Consider the following 12,993-nt stretch of genomic DNA (forward strand, 5'->3'; position numbering starts at 1 on the left):
AAATGATAAAGATATATTAATGATGTGGGTTAATTAAAAAATCAAATAAATGTATTGAGGTGTGCTTGTTTAAAAAGTATTCTAAACAACCATTTTGATATCCAATTTATCCACAGTTTCATTTATGCATAAATAAAATATTGATTCTCCAATTGGTTGACCTGATATTTAGGACAGACAGCAATTAAAATAGAAAATTACTATTTAAGAACTTGCATATTAATAGGTTTTATGTTTTAAAATAACTCCCTCATCAACTCTCTTTGTATCAAAATTGCAAGTTTGCTTTTGAAGTTATGGAATTCTAGCTTTCCAGTTCACTTTAATGCTAGAGATTTCTGATAGTACTTCAGTTCTGAATAAGCCTAAGTGTCTAAGACACTTTCAGATTCCCAACTGTATTTAACTATTTGAAAAAGGTATGAAAATAAAATTAATAAATGAAGGGAGGCAGCATATGCTCTATATTTTTATTCAAGAGAGCAAAGGCTCTCTGAGAGTGGCTAAAGAATTATTTGATATCCAGGTTGCTGTTTGCTGTCACATAGTAAGCAGTTCAGACAAATCTAAGCATAAGTACCTTTCTTATGTCAAAATTATTAAGAACCATTTATACTTGGAAGTTATTTTTCTGAGATTATTAGTATCTCCTTTAATGTATATCTCTTATTATTTCTTGAAGATAAAGTAAGGACTCTTCAAAATAGTTCTGATGCCTTGATATCAGAACTCATATTGAATAAGGCTCATACTGTCTCATTCTCGGGGACATTATAATTATCCTTATAATTATCTGTCATATAAGTATGTACATTTTAGTGTCACTGAAGAAGTCTCACTGGACATAATTAACACAAAAACGATTCCACTTCAGTAAGAGTTTTTTTTTTTTTCTTTTTTCAATTGAGCACTTTTTTTCTAGTTAATGATTATCTCTGAAAAAAGAATATTATATAATCACAGGTTTTTTTCTTCATATTCTTTTAACCCCAGACAACTAAGGTTCAGTGATTATGTTGACTGGATTTCAGGATCTGTTATAATTATTTATTTAACTGCTATGAATGACCACATAAACTCTTCCTCTTAGTATTGAGGAGTTATCTTCAGTCCTGATAAAATATTGCTCATTTTAACATACTTGATGTTTTGCATTTGTGAACAGCCATAGTCCTCATCTTTTTTTTCGCAGGTGGTGGTGGTGTTGCACAATGAGTATGGAGATTCTCTTTGTCACTTGCTTGATTAAAATAATGGAAAACATAAAGTGAAAAAACATTCCAATATAAGTCATTCATTAGCATAGCTTTCTTTTATGAGTATTGTTATTTTAGTAGCTTCACAAAGAATATTAGTCTGTGTGTTCTCAGAGGTGATTTACAAAACTCATTAAATATATGAAAATTATTTTAGAAACTATGTAAATTGAATTTAGGAGTGATGGTAAATTCTATATATGATTTTAAATAGTACACATATCATGCGAAGCACAGCTCTTCAATAAATACAGAAATATGAAATTGGGTTTTCTAAGACAGATAAAATTTCTTCAGTTTTTCATGCTTTTTTCCAAATTTGAATTTAGAAAATATTATCATCCCATTTAGAAAAGAGAATTTGGAAAAGCATATGAAGTTTTTAGTTAGTGGACCAGTTGTGCCATCCATTGGTTCCAGAATCCTAAATATTTTAGGGCAAAGCTAATCTAAGCTAATCAAGTCACTTTTTTTTTCTGTTTGCACCAATGGCTAGCTCTACTGTGAAAAAGAAAGTTAACTAAGTGTTTCATTAAGTCCTATTTCTGTCTATGTCTTTTCTATTCCTGTGTCCATTGTTACATTCCTGATGGCAGTTCTCACATTGAACTAAAATTCCTCAATGCTACGATCTCTGTAGTCTTGAGGTGCCACATGAGTTGTCTCTGTACTCAAACCACCACATTTCTTGATCTCACTTGGGCAATTCCCTTGACTGATCAGAAATTTCACAGAGTAAGTGGGATCTAAATGGAATAGGTCTTGTCTGCTTGCTCTCATAGCTCCTTACCCTTCCATGGATCATATCATATTATATTTGATTTTCCTTTTTCTTGACCAAACTTGTGGCTGTACTGGAGGCAATGTGAAGGCAAATACGATATCTACTGCGGCACTAGGCATTGCTTTCTTTATACCTCAGGTGCTATGTAGCATGTAGAAAAAAATCAATAATATTATTAGTTGCCCCAAAAAAATGAGTGAGCAAAGAAAAGATCCAGTGAGTTTGAAAGATTAATCTCAGTTTTTTCTTCCTAGGTACTTGGATAAGCTCCAAGTTGGGGTTTGGAGGGGACAGTATCAGCTAATTGTCTCCAAGTCCTTTGTTTCATTCTCTTCCTCCTCCTTGTGAATATAACTGTGATATTAGTCAGGTGTGAAATATGCTTATTTTCCAAGTCTGGTCAAGAGATTGTGTTCTGGCTAATGTGATGTTAATAGAAATGTTGCATGTCATTTCTGTGTAGGTTAAAGATTAAAGGTGCTATCTCACGTAGGACTCCTCTTTGACCCTCTGTCTTTTCTCTGCTTCTGTTCTGTTCAGAAGGGAGTTGGCATAAATGAGTGGCATTTCAGCCTCCATCTTTACCCATGTAGTGGTCTTTAAAATAGATGATGCACAGGATGGCAGAACAGAAGATGGCACAGCTTGGGTCCCAGGTAGCGAAGTCAACAAGTCAGCTCTGGAGTATGTTCAAACTTATTTTATATATGTGAAAATAGACTTTACTTTTCTTTCAGCCAATGTTATTTTGCAATGTTCAATTATGCAATGGAAAACTGATCTTAAACTACTGGTGTAAAAGTTTACTGAAATAATCCATATGAAAAGTATTAGTGCAACTTTATAGAGAGAGAAGAAAAGGGAGAAAGATAAAGGACGACAAAGAGACAAAGTCACTGTTCTTTCTTTTGTTGTTCTCCAGGAAACAATCAACTTAATAAGGAAGGAAAATAAATCTTAAATAAAAAAGTGTGTAGCACATGGACCATGAACCTAATCTTTGAGAAAATTCAAATTATTTCATATTCTAAACTTACTAAGATGTTAACAGAAGATAAACAAGTTTTCTTCTGCCTAAAAAGATACCAGAGTAATGTGATCTTTGTAGGGTTATATCCCACAGGTAACTTAGCATCAGGATATGTAGATCAGGCTTCTTTGGGTACAATCATCATAAGCCCAGTGGACGGAGATGGATAAAATCTGAAGGACTGATGCATAAACTCTCTAAGTTTCCTGCACCTAGGTGTTTAAGGAAGTTTTCAAACAAAGTCTTCTCTGTCTCTGTATGTTAACCAATTAATCAATAAACAATAAGAGATAGCCCAAAATTTAGAAGGGCAGCTGTTTTCCCTCATTCAATGGAACTAGGTAGCAAGACACTTGTTTTTTTACTTTCTGTCATTTTTATAGTCACAAGCAAAATCATGGGCTAATATCAGAATCCCTGCCATTCTTCACAAGTTTTACAGGTCCCAGGTGAGCATGAACTCAGTCTAAGCTTCCACCTTCACGGTTTGTTTCCTTACTGGACTGAGAAGAACAATGTTTTATCTCTGGAACATTTATAGTAAGACAATCAAAAGGAACTGTTGGAAATGTACAAGACAGGCTTAATAATGGAGGCTTATCATTTTTATTGCTATAGTACTAGCTAATAGATTATTGTTCTGAATACACATAATGCATAATTTTGTTAATTCCTTGAAATGCTTGTTGATAAATATTTGATTGTTCATGTTAACATTTTGTCTTTGAATTCAAAGGCACTATTTTCATCACTTCCTTTTATTCTTCTTCAATATGTTAAAATATTAAAAATCCCAGAAAATGTCACTAGACTGCCCCCAGTGTTCCTCCAGAGCAGGATGTGCTCCTAAATGACATTTACATTTCAAGCAACACGGTGTCCAAATCACTGTGGTACTAAAAATATGCTGACATGATCATGTAGTACTTAAAACATTTTTGTATAAATTTGTTACAACAGATTAAACTCTAAATTGATATCTCTTTTCTGATGGTTCAGGCTTTTCCAAAGAAATCCACATAGATTTTCTTTCACTTCTCAAATTATCATCCTTAGTCAGTATTGATTAAGGATCTTTCTGAGCTCCGGTTACTTTGTACACACTGTGCAAAGCAAGTTCAATCAGCACAGTTTCTTCTCTTAAAGAGTCTCACACCTAAGAGACAGAGTTGGTTCTTAAGGGATCCAAGGCTGCACATAAGTGTTTCATTTTTCATCCCAGGGAAGGAATATTTGTGAAACTAAAGAAGGAAGGATGGCACAGAATTGAATGGGAGAAGTGGGGGTCGGCATTTATCTGGCTTTAGGTCTTTATGCAACTCCAAAAAGGGAAAAGACTGCAAAATTAAATGTTTCTATAAAGTGTTAGAAAACATAGTATTGCTTTCTTTGACAAAAAAGAAAAGTTTAGCTCTGTGTCTAACTTGGAGGGTTACTATACTGCTTTGGAAATGGCTGAGCACGCAGAGAAAATTAGCTGAAGATGCAGTATCACTTTGTCTCTTCATGTCCTAGTTTATGATTATAATTACAATTATTTAAGGTCTTTGACTTAGGAATCTTCCCCGAAATCAACTTCAGTTAAAACGTGTGGATAAGAGTAAAAAGCTGTGGATAGAAGAGATAAATTCAAATGCTTTTATAGCACTTCTTTTATGAAATTGAACTCTGTAAAAATCTTTGCATTTCAAAACATTTTAAAGATAATAATAGTGATAATAATGATGCTAATACTTTTGGGGATAATAATGTTGTCAGCCCATATTTTGGGCATGTGCAATTTAAAGCACTTTGTAACAATAATCTTATGTAATCTCACAATAATCCTACAAAATATTTCCAAGTCTCCAAGCTAGCTTGACTACAAAAACTCGTCTAGCCATTTTTCTTGAGACACGTATTTTTTCTTCATTTTAAACCCTCAGTTAGGCAAAAAGGGTTTTGTGATGGTATCAGATATATGATGCCTTGAATTTGCCTTTTCTATTTGCAGACGATTTATATGACCCTGTCAAAAGTTTGTTGTAGGGTTTGCTGATGATTTTATCTCAGAAGAGAGAATGAAATAACAAACAAAAATTTGTCATACGTTTTATTGAATTACTTCTCATGGTAGTGAACCATGAAAATTCAATATATACTTGAAGTTTTCACAAGTCTACTTAAAGAAAAAAATGACTGAAATACAGAAATAGCAATTAGGTTTTAAAATGTTTGTTTAAACAATGATTTCATTGTTTTTCTTATAATAAATTAACTTCTTGTGTCTCCTCTTGTAGATTATTGAAACCTTTGGATTATTATCATTCCTTATCTTTACATAATTTGCTTAGTACTCAATACATATTTGAAATAGGAGTATCCTTTCTTTCTTTCTTTCTTTCTTTTTCTTTCTTTCTAACCTATTAATATAATAGCATTGTTTCTACTTGAAAACAATCTTCCTCTAAGGAAGAAATTGACAGAAAATAATAAAACTATATAAATAAGAATAAAATGGTTAAATTATAAAATGTCAGGCTGTTATAGCCAGTAAAGTATGAAAATATTTACTGGTGAAAAATAAATATCACATGTATTACAGTGATATATGTATGCTGTTCACAGAATTTATTCAAAAATATATTCTAGCCTTTAAAAATGAATATTATGAGGCCGGGCGCGGTGGCTCAAGCCTGTAATCCCAGCACTTTGGGAGGCCGAGGTGGGTGGATCACGAGGTCAAGAGATCGAGACCATCCTGGTTAACATGGTGAAACCCTGTCTCTACTAATACAAAAAATTAGCTGGGCATGGTGGCGCGTGCCTGTAATCCCAGCTACTCAGGAGGCTGAGGCAGGAGAATTGCCTGAACCCAGGAGGCGGAGGTTGCGGTGAGCCGAGATCGCACCATTGCACTCCAGCCTGGGTAATGAGCGAAACTCTGTCTCAAAAAAAAAAAAAAAAAAAAAAAAAAAAAAAAGAATATTATGCTAAGTTCTAGAATAAAAATACCACCATTTCTTGAGGGATGAATATCGGATATGCTAACAATTCTTTACATGTATTATTTTATTTAGTCCTTGTATAAACCAAATTGTTCTAAACATGTTTCTGCTTATATTCACATTGCTAAATTCCTTGATGTTAATCATATTCTTTTAAACTGTTCCTTTATAAAATTGCTATAAATATCTGAGTATAAAAATTGCTATAAATATTTGAGTATTACACGTTCGTTTGGCCTTTCAAAAGACAAATCAAAAGCGACTAGATGGTGACCAAAGTGAACAGATATGACCTTCATTTTTGTGTTACGTGATGTATGAACAGTTTACTCTTTATACCAGAGAATATGTCATTTGAAATAGAATGTACATTGTTTCTCTCAGATACAGCTTACTTAAGATTCTAAATTCCTAATGCTAATGTTTATGCAATTAAAAATTCTTTTATATGAATTTGAAATGGTGCCACCAAAGCAGAAATTTATATTAGGGGGTTCATACCTATGATGTTGCTTTCTACCTAACAGATATCTAACAATTAAAACAAAGCCACTAGTGGAATTTAAAAAAAAGTAACAATGTATACAAGAATTTTTTTTTTTTAATTTGGAGTCTCACCCTGTTGCCCAGGCTGGAGTGCAGTGGCGTGATCTTGGCTCACCGCAACCTCTGCCTCCTGGTTTCAGGTGATTCTCCTGCCTCAGCTTCCTGAGTAGCCAGGATTATAGGCACGTGCCACCATGCTTGGCTAATTTTTTTAAAAATTTTATTCGAGATGGGGTTTCACTGTATTGGCCATAGAAGTCTTATAAAAGTCCTGACCTCCTGATCTACCCGCCTCGGCCTTCCAAAGTGCTGGGATTACTTCTTGAGCCACTGCACTCAGCCAAGAAGTAATTTTATTGAGCTGGTTGTCCAAAATAAAGTAAATTTTAAGATAAGTAATACTTTTTAAAATTTATGCAAATGTATTTCTTATTATATGACTATTTGGGAGCTATTGAATTTACCATAAGTTGATTACAAAATTGACTATATATTTTTTCCTTTTCCCATATTCAGACTCCATGGAATGCGATTTTGAATCTCCTCCTGTCAACAGATAGCATGTGTTTCACCATCCCTTATATTTATACTGTCTTTGTGACTTATACTGACCAACAGAATATGTCAGATGCAATGTTGTGGTTTGTGCTTTCTTAGAGTGTCTGGGAACTCTGCCACTGCCATGTAAATAAGCTGAAGCTCGTCTGTGGGATGATGGGACATAAGTAGCCCCATCACCTCATTGTCCAAGCTGACTATTATCCCATCTCCAGGCATGCAAGTGAGGTCATACTAGAATAGTCAGTTCTTGCCAGTGTTGAAGAACACTGAGCCTGACCACATCAACCCTGAGGACCTGTCGACTCAGGAACAATAATGAATACTTATTTCCAAAACTACAGATTTTGGGGGTGACATTTTTACAGCAAGATCTGAGTAATACAGAATTTATATAGGAACTTGTCTTAACTCATTTAGAGGATAGCAAAAACTGACTTACAAAGAAGCACTACAGCAATCAAAAAATGATGTGTCCATTATTAAGCCTGTCTTGTGCTTTTCCAACAGTTGCTTTTGATTGTCCTACCATAAGTGTTCAAGAAACAAATACTGTTTGTCTCACTCTATTAAGGGAACAAACCTTTGAAGATGGAAGCTTAGACTGAGTTCACACTCACCTGTGACCTGTGAAACTTACTAAGAATGGCAGGGATTCTGATATTAGCCCATGATTTTGCTGGTAAGTATAAACATGACAGAAAGTAAAAAAGAGGTGTCTTGCTTTTTCCATTGGATGAGGGAAAACAGCTGCCTTTCTAAACTTTGGGCTACCTCTTACTGTTTATTGATTGACTGGTTAATATACAGAGAGAAGACTTTGTTTGAAAACTGCCTTAAACATCTAGGTATTGAAGTGAATTCAACAGGAAGCTGTCACAGGACAATGGGCCTTCTGCTTGGAGGAAAAGAGCATCAAGGTGAAGGAACATCATTTATCAATATATAAGTGTGAAGGCAAAGATGAGAAGTTTCAAGGGAAGGTATTTATCATGAGATATTGTTCTATTAAGCTGGCTTTATTTTGGTATGTCAAGTGATTGATGTGCAGTAGATGTAATCATTTTGTCGAAAAGATGTTAGCCCGGCAATGTGTCAGCTGCTCAGCGTACCATAATTAAGCAGTAGCATTCTGATTGACTTCCAAGCCAGGGACTTTCAACCTTCTGTTAATCAGAGATAGGCAATTCAAAAGCAAAAACCAAGGCAAAAGGAGCAACAAAAGTACTCAAGAGACCCTTAAACCATTAAGGAAAAGAACCCAAATACATTAAATACATCTTATTGTTAAAGAAAAGGTAAACACACACACACACACACACATACACACACAGACACACACACACACACACACAAAGCAATAGTTGAAAAATAATAAATTATTTGTTCTGCCTCTTTGGTCTGTAATTGCCTTCTATTGTTCTCTCTCTAAAGGAAGATAAATAATCCCGAAATCGTTGATGATTTTAAAATGTAAATTTCCTTAAGTAAATTGAATAATAGACTCCACAGTTTTAAAAAAGCTATTCTGACCTTGGACCTTATTGTAACTGAATTTCCTTAATTTGCTGACGTTTAGGCAAAAAACCAGTTGTTCACCTTGACGTGAATGAGTCTTGAGAAAGAAGGCATTTGCTTTTTGTGTGTTTGCTTGGGGTGTTGATTTTTTTTTTCTCTTGGAAATGAAAGCTATGACTTAGCTGAATAATGAAAAATATGGAAGGTAGTGAGACTCATTCCATGGTAGGTAACCATGTAAAAGCAGAATGTAGACATGGAAGGATCCATAACTGATAAAAAAAAAAATACTTTACACTAGAGGAAATGATCTCTGTGACTTGGCTCAGTCATTTAGCATCCTTTGGCTTTCATTCTGTCTGTGGTGAAGCACAGGGCCTGGGCTAAGGTAAAAAGTAAGTGAGAGACTTTCCTTGCCCACAAAATTTGAGGGACATCAAAAATACAGCATTTAAAATGAATAACATTTTAAAACAATATATTTTTTAAAGAAAACTAATGGATAAAAGTCCATGATTAACACACTATCAAAATTGTTTCAGACAGGGTTTTACTCTGTCACCCAGGCTGGAATGCAGTGGCACAATGTCGGCTCACTGCAATCTCTGCTTCCCAAGCTCTAGTGATCCTCCTACCTCAGCCTTTCAGGTATCTGGAAGTACAGGTGCATACAACCATGCCCATATTATTATTAATTTTTTCTGTAGAGAAGGTATCTCACTAGGTTACTCAGGCTGATCTCAAACTCCTGAGCTCAAGCAATCCTCCCACTTCAGCCTCCCAAAGTGCTGGGATTACAGGATGTCACCACTGTGCCCAGGTATCAAAAATTTTAAGACAGGACCCGTATTATTGAATTTTCCTTTTGCTTCAGGCAGTGTCCACACCAAATATTGTGGATATCTTTGCAGCTCAGTGCATTTTCACCACAAAAACACAATCCTTGAAATGAGCACTCAGGTCAAGAAACAGAGATTAACCAATATGTCCATCCTCCTCAAGTGTCCTTCCAGTCACGCGTACCTTTACTCAAGAGTTACCAAATCTTGCTTTTTAACATTATCTGTTTCACCTAGTTTTGTATTTAAATAATTAAAATTATACAGGATGTTATCTTTTTGTCAGCCTTCTTTTGTTCAACATTATATTTCTGAGAGTCATCCATATTTTTGTGCAGTTATAGAAGGCATATTCTCCTTGCTGTATAATGTTCCATTGTGTGCATATATCAGACTTTATTCACTTTATGACAGATGGACATTTAAGTAGCAAACAAAAACAAACCAAACAAAATGAAAACAATATTTATGAGCATTTTCTTCCTTCGTTTTTTTTCTGTAACAGTACCTCAGTTGTCATTTGGGAATCTTCCACACTTACATTCTATATTGTGCTAGTGAGACTTTTATAATAATTCCCTTCCTCCATCTCCCAACTATGGTGAGTTCAAGATGTAAATTAAACAATCCCTACAATTAATTCTTAACATAATGACACACAGCAAATGTCAATGCCATAAGGAGATTGTGCATTAGTGCTTGTTACAGATACATTTCAACCTGTGATGAGTTTTCTCTTCCCAGGTATTCAAGTGTTGTATTAGTCCATTTTCACATGGTTATAAACAACTACCTGAGACTAGGTAATTTATGAATACAAAAAAGTTTAATTGACTCACAGTTCCACAGGCTTAACAGGAAACATAGTTGGAAGGCCTCGGGAAACTTACAGTCATGGAAGAAAAGGAAGAGGAAGCAAGCACATCTTTGCCATGGTGGAGCAGGAGAGAGAGGGTGCACTAAGGAGGAAGCGCCTCACACTTTGAAAACAACCAGATCTTGTGAGAACTCGCTCACTATCAATAAACCAGCAAGGGGGCAGTCCACCCCCACGATTCAATCATCTCTCACTAGGCCCCTCCCCTGACTCATGGAGATTATAATTTGAGATGAGATTGAGTGGGGACACCGTGCCAAAGCATTTCAGGTGTTCAGCTTTACATTTGATTCTCTGAGTTACCCAGTGTCCTTTCAGTTGATTGCTTGAAAAGATTAACTCACCAAATTATGTTTCTGTTTCTTGAGTCAAAAGGAATCTTGACAAGAGAGTGAAGTTAGAGCATTTCACATGGGAAGGAAAAGACAGTAACCTGAATAAGCATGAAAAACAGAGAATGTAAACCTGTGTTATCTTGTATATTATTAGTTCATTTCCACATTGCTGATAAAGACATACCCAAGACTAGGTAATTTACAAAAGAAAGAGGTTTAATTGGACTTGCAGTTTCACATGGCTGGGGAGGCCTCACATTATGGCAGAAGGCAGGGAAGAGTAAGTTGCATCCTACGTGAATGGTGGCAGGTGGCACACAGAGAGCTTATGCAGGGGAACTCCTCTTTATAAAATCATCAGATCTTGTGAGACTTACCCACTATAATGAGAACAGCAGAGAAAAGACATGCATGCCCCCATGATTCAACTACCTCCCATCAGGTCCTTCCCACAACATGTGGGAATTCATGATGAAATTAGGGTGGAGGCACAGCCAAAACATAACATTCTGCCTCCAGCCCCTCCCAAATCTCATGGCCTCACATTTCAAAACCAATCATGCCTTCCCAACAATCTCCAAAAATTCTTAACTTATTTCAGCGTTAACTCAAAAGTCCACAGTAGAAAGTCTCATCTGAGACAAGGCAAGTCCTTTCTGCCTATGGGCTTGAAAAATCAAAAGCAAGTTAGTTACTTCCTAGATGCAATGGAGGTACAGGCATTGGGTAAATACAGTCATTCCAAATGGCCAGAGAAAGGGGCTACAGGTTTTATCCAAGTCCAAAATCCAGTGGGGCAGTGAAATCTTAAAGCTCCAAAATGATCTCCTTTGACTCCATGTCTCATATTCAGGTCATGCTGATGCAAGAAGTAGGTTCCCATAGTCTTGGGCAGCTCCACCCCTGTGGCTTTGCAGGGCACAGCCTCCCTCCTGGCTGCCTTCTTGGGCTGGTGTTGAGTGTCTGTGGCTTTTCCAGATGCACAGTGCAAGTTGTCAGTGGATCAACCATTCTGGAGTCTGTGGCCCTCTTCTCACAGCTCCACAAGATGATGCCCCAGTAGGGACTCCATGTGGGGGCTCCAGCCCACATTTCCCTCTTGAACTGCCCTAGCAGAAGTTCTCCATGAGGACTCTGTCCTCGTAGCAAATTTCTGCCTGGGCATCTAGTTGTTTTCATACATCTCCTAAAATTTAGGTGGAGGTTCCCAAACCTCAGTTCTTGACTTCTGTACACTCGCAGGCTCAGCACCATGTGGAAGCTACCAAGGCTTGGGGCTTGCATCCTCTGAAGCCATGTCCCAAGCTGTACCTCAGCCCCTTTGAGTCAAGGCTGGAGTGGTTGGGATGCAGAACACCAAGTCCCTAGACTACACACAGCATGGGGACCTTGGACTCAGCCCACAAAACCATTTTTTCTTCCTAGGCCTCCAGGTGGGTGATGGGGGGGGCTGCTGTGAAGACCTCTGACATGCTCTGAAGACATTTTTTCCCATTGTCTTGGGAATTAACATTGGGCTTCTTGTTACTTATACAAATTTCTGTAGCCAGATTAAATTTCTCCTCAGAAAATGGAATTTTCTTTCCTATTGCATTGTCAGGCTGCAAATTTTCCAAACTTTTATGATGTGTTCTTTTTAAAACTGAATGCCTTTAACAGCACCCAAGTCACATCTGGAATGGTTTGCTGCTTAGAAATTTCTCCTGCCAGATACCCTAAATCTTCTCTCTCAAGTTCAAAATTTCACAAATCTCTAAGGCAAGGGCAAAATGCTGCCAGTCTCTTTGCTAAAACATAGCAAGAATCACCTTTGCTCCAGTTCCCAACAAGTTCCTCATCTCTCTCTGAGACCACCTTAGCCTGGAATTCTTTGTTTATATCATTATCAGCATTTTGGTCAAAGCCATTCAACAAGTCTCCAGGGAGTTCCAAACTTTCCCAAATTTTCCAGTCATCTTCTGAGCCTGCCAAACTGTTCTAACCTCTGCCTGTTTCCCAGTTCCAAAGTCACTTTCACATCTTCAGGCATCATTTCAATAGTGTCCCACTCTACTGGTACCAATTTACTATATTAGTTTGTTTTCATGCTGCTGATAAAGACATACTCGAGACTGGGCAATTTACAAAATAAAAAGTTTTAATTGGACTCACAGTTCCACATGCCTGGGGAGGCCTCACAATCATGGTGGAAGGCAAGGAGGAGCAAGTCACATCCTACATGGTTGTGGGCAGGCGAAGACAGAGAGCTTGTTCAAGGGAACTC

This window comes from Aotus nancymaae, unplaced genomic scaffold (assembly GCF_030222135.1).
Source record: "Aotus nancymaae isolate 86718 unplaced genomic scaffold, 86718_ANA_hifiasm-v0.15.2.pri h1tg000030l, whole genome shotgun sequence".
In the NCBI taxonomy this organism is placed as follows: Eukaryota; Metazoa; Chordata; class Mammalia; order Primates; family Aotidae; genus Aotus; species Aotus nancymaae.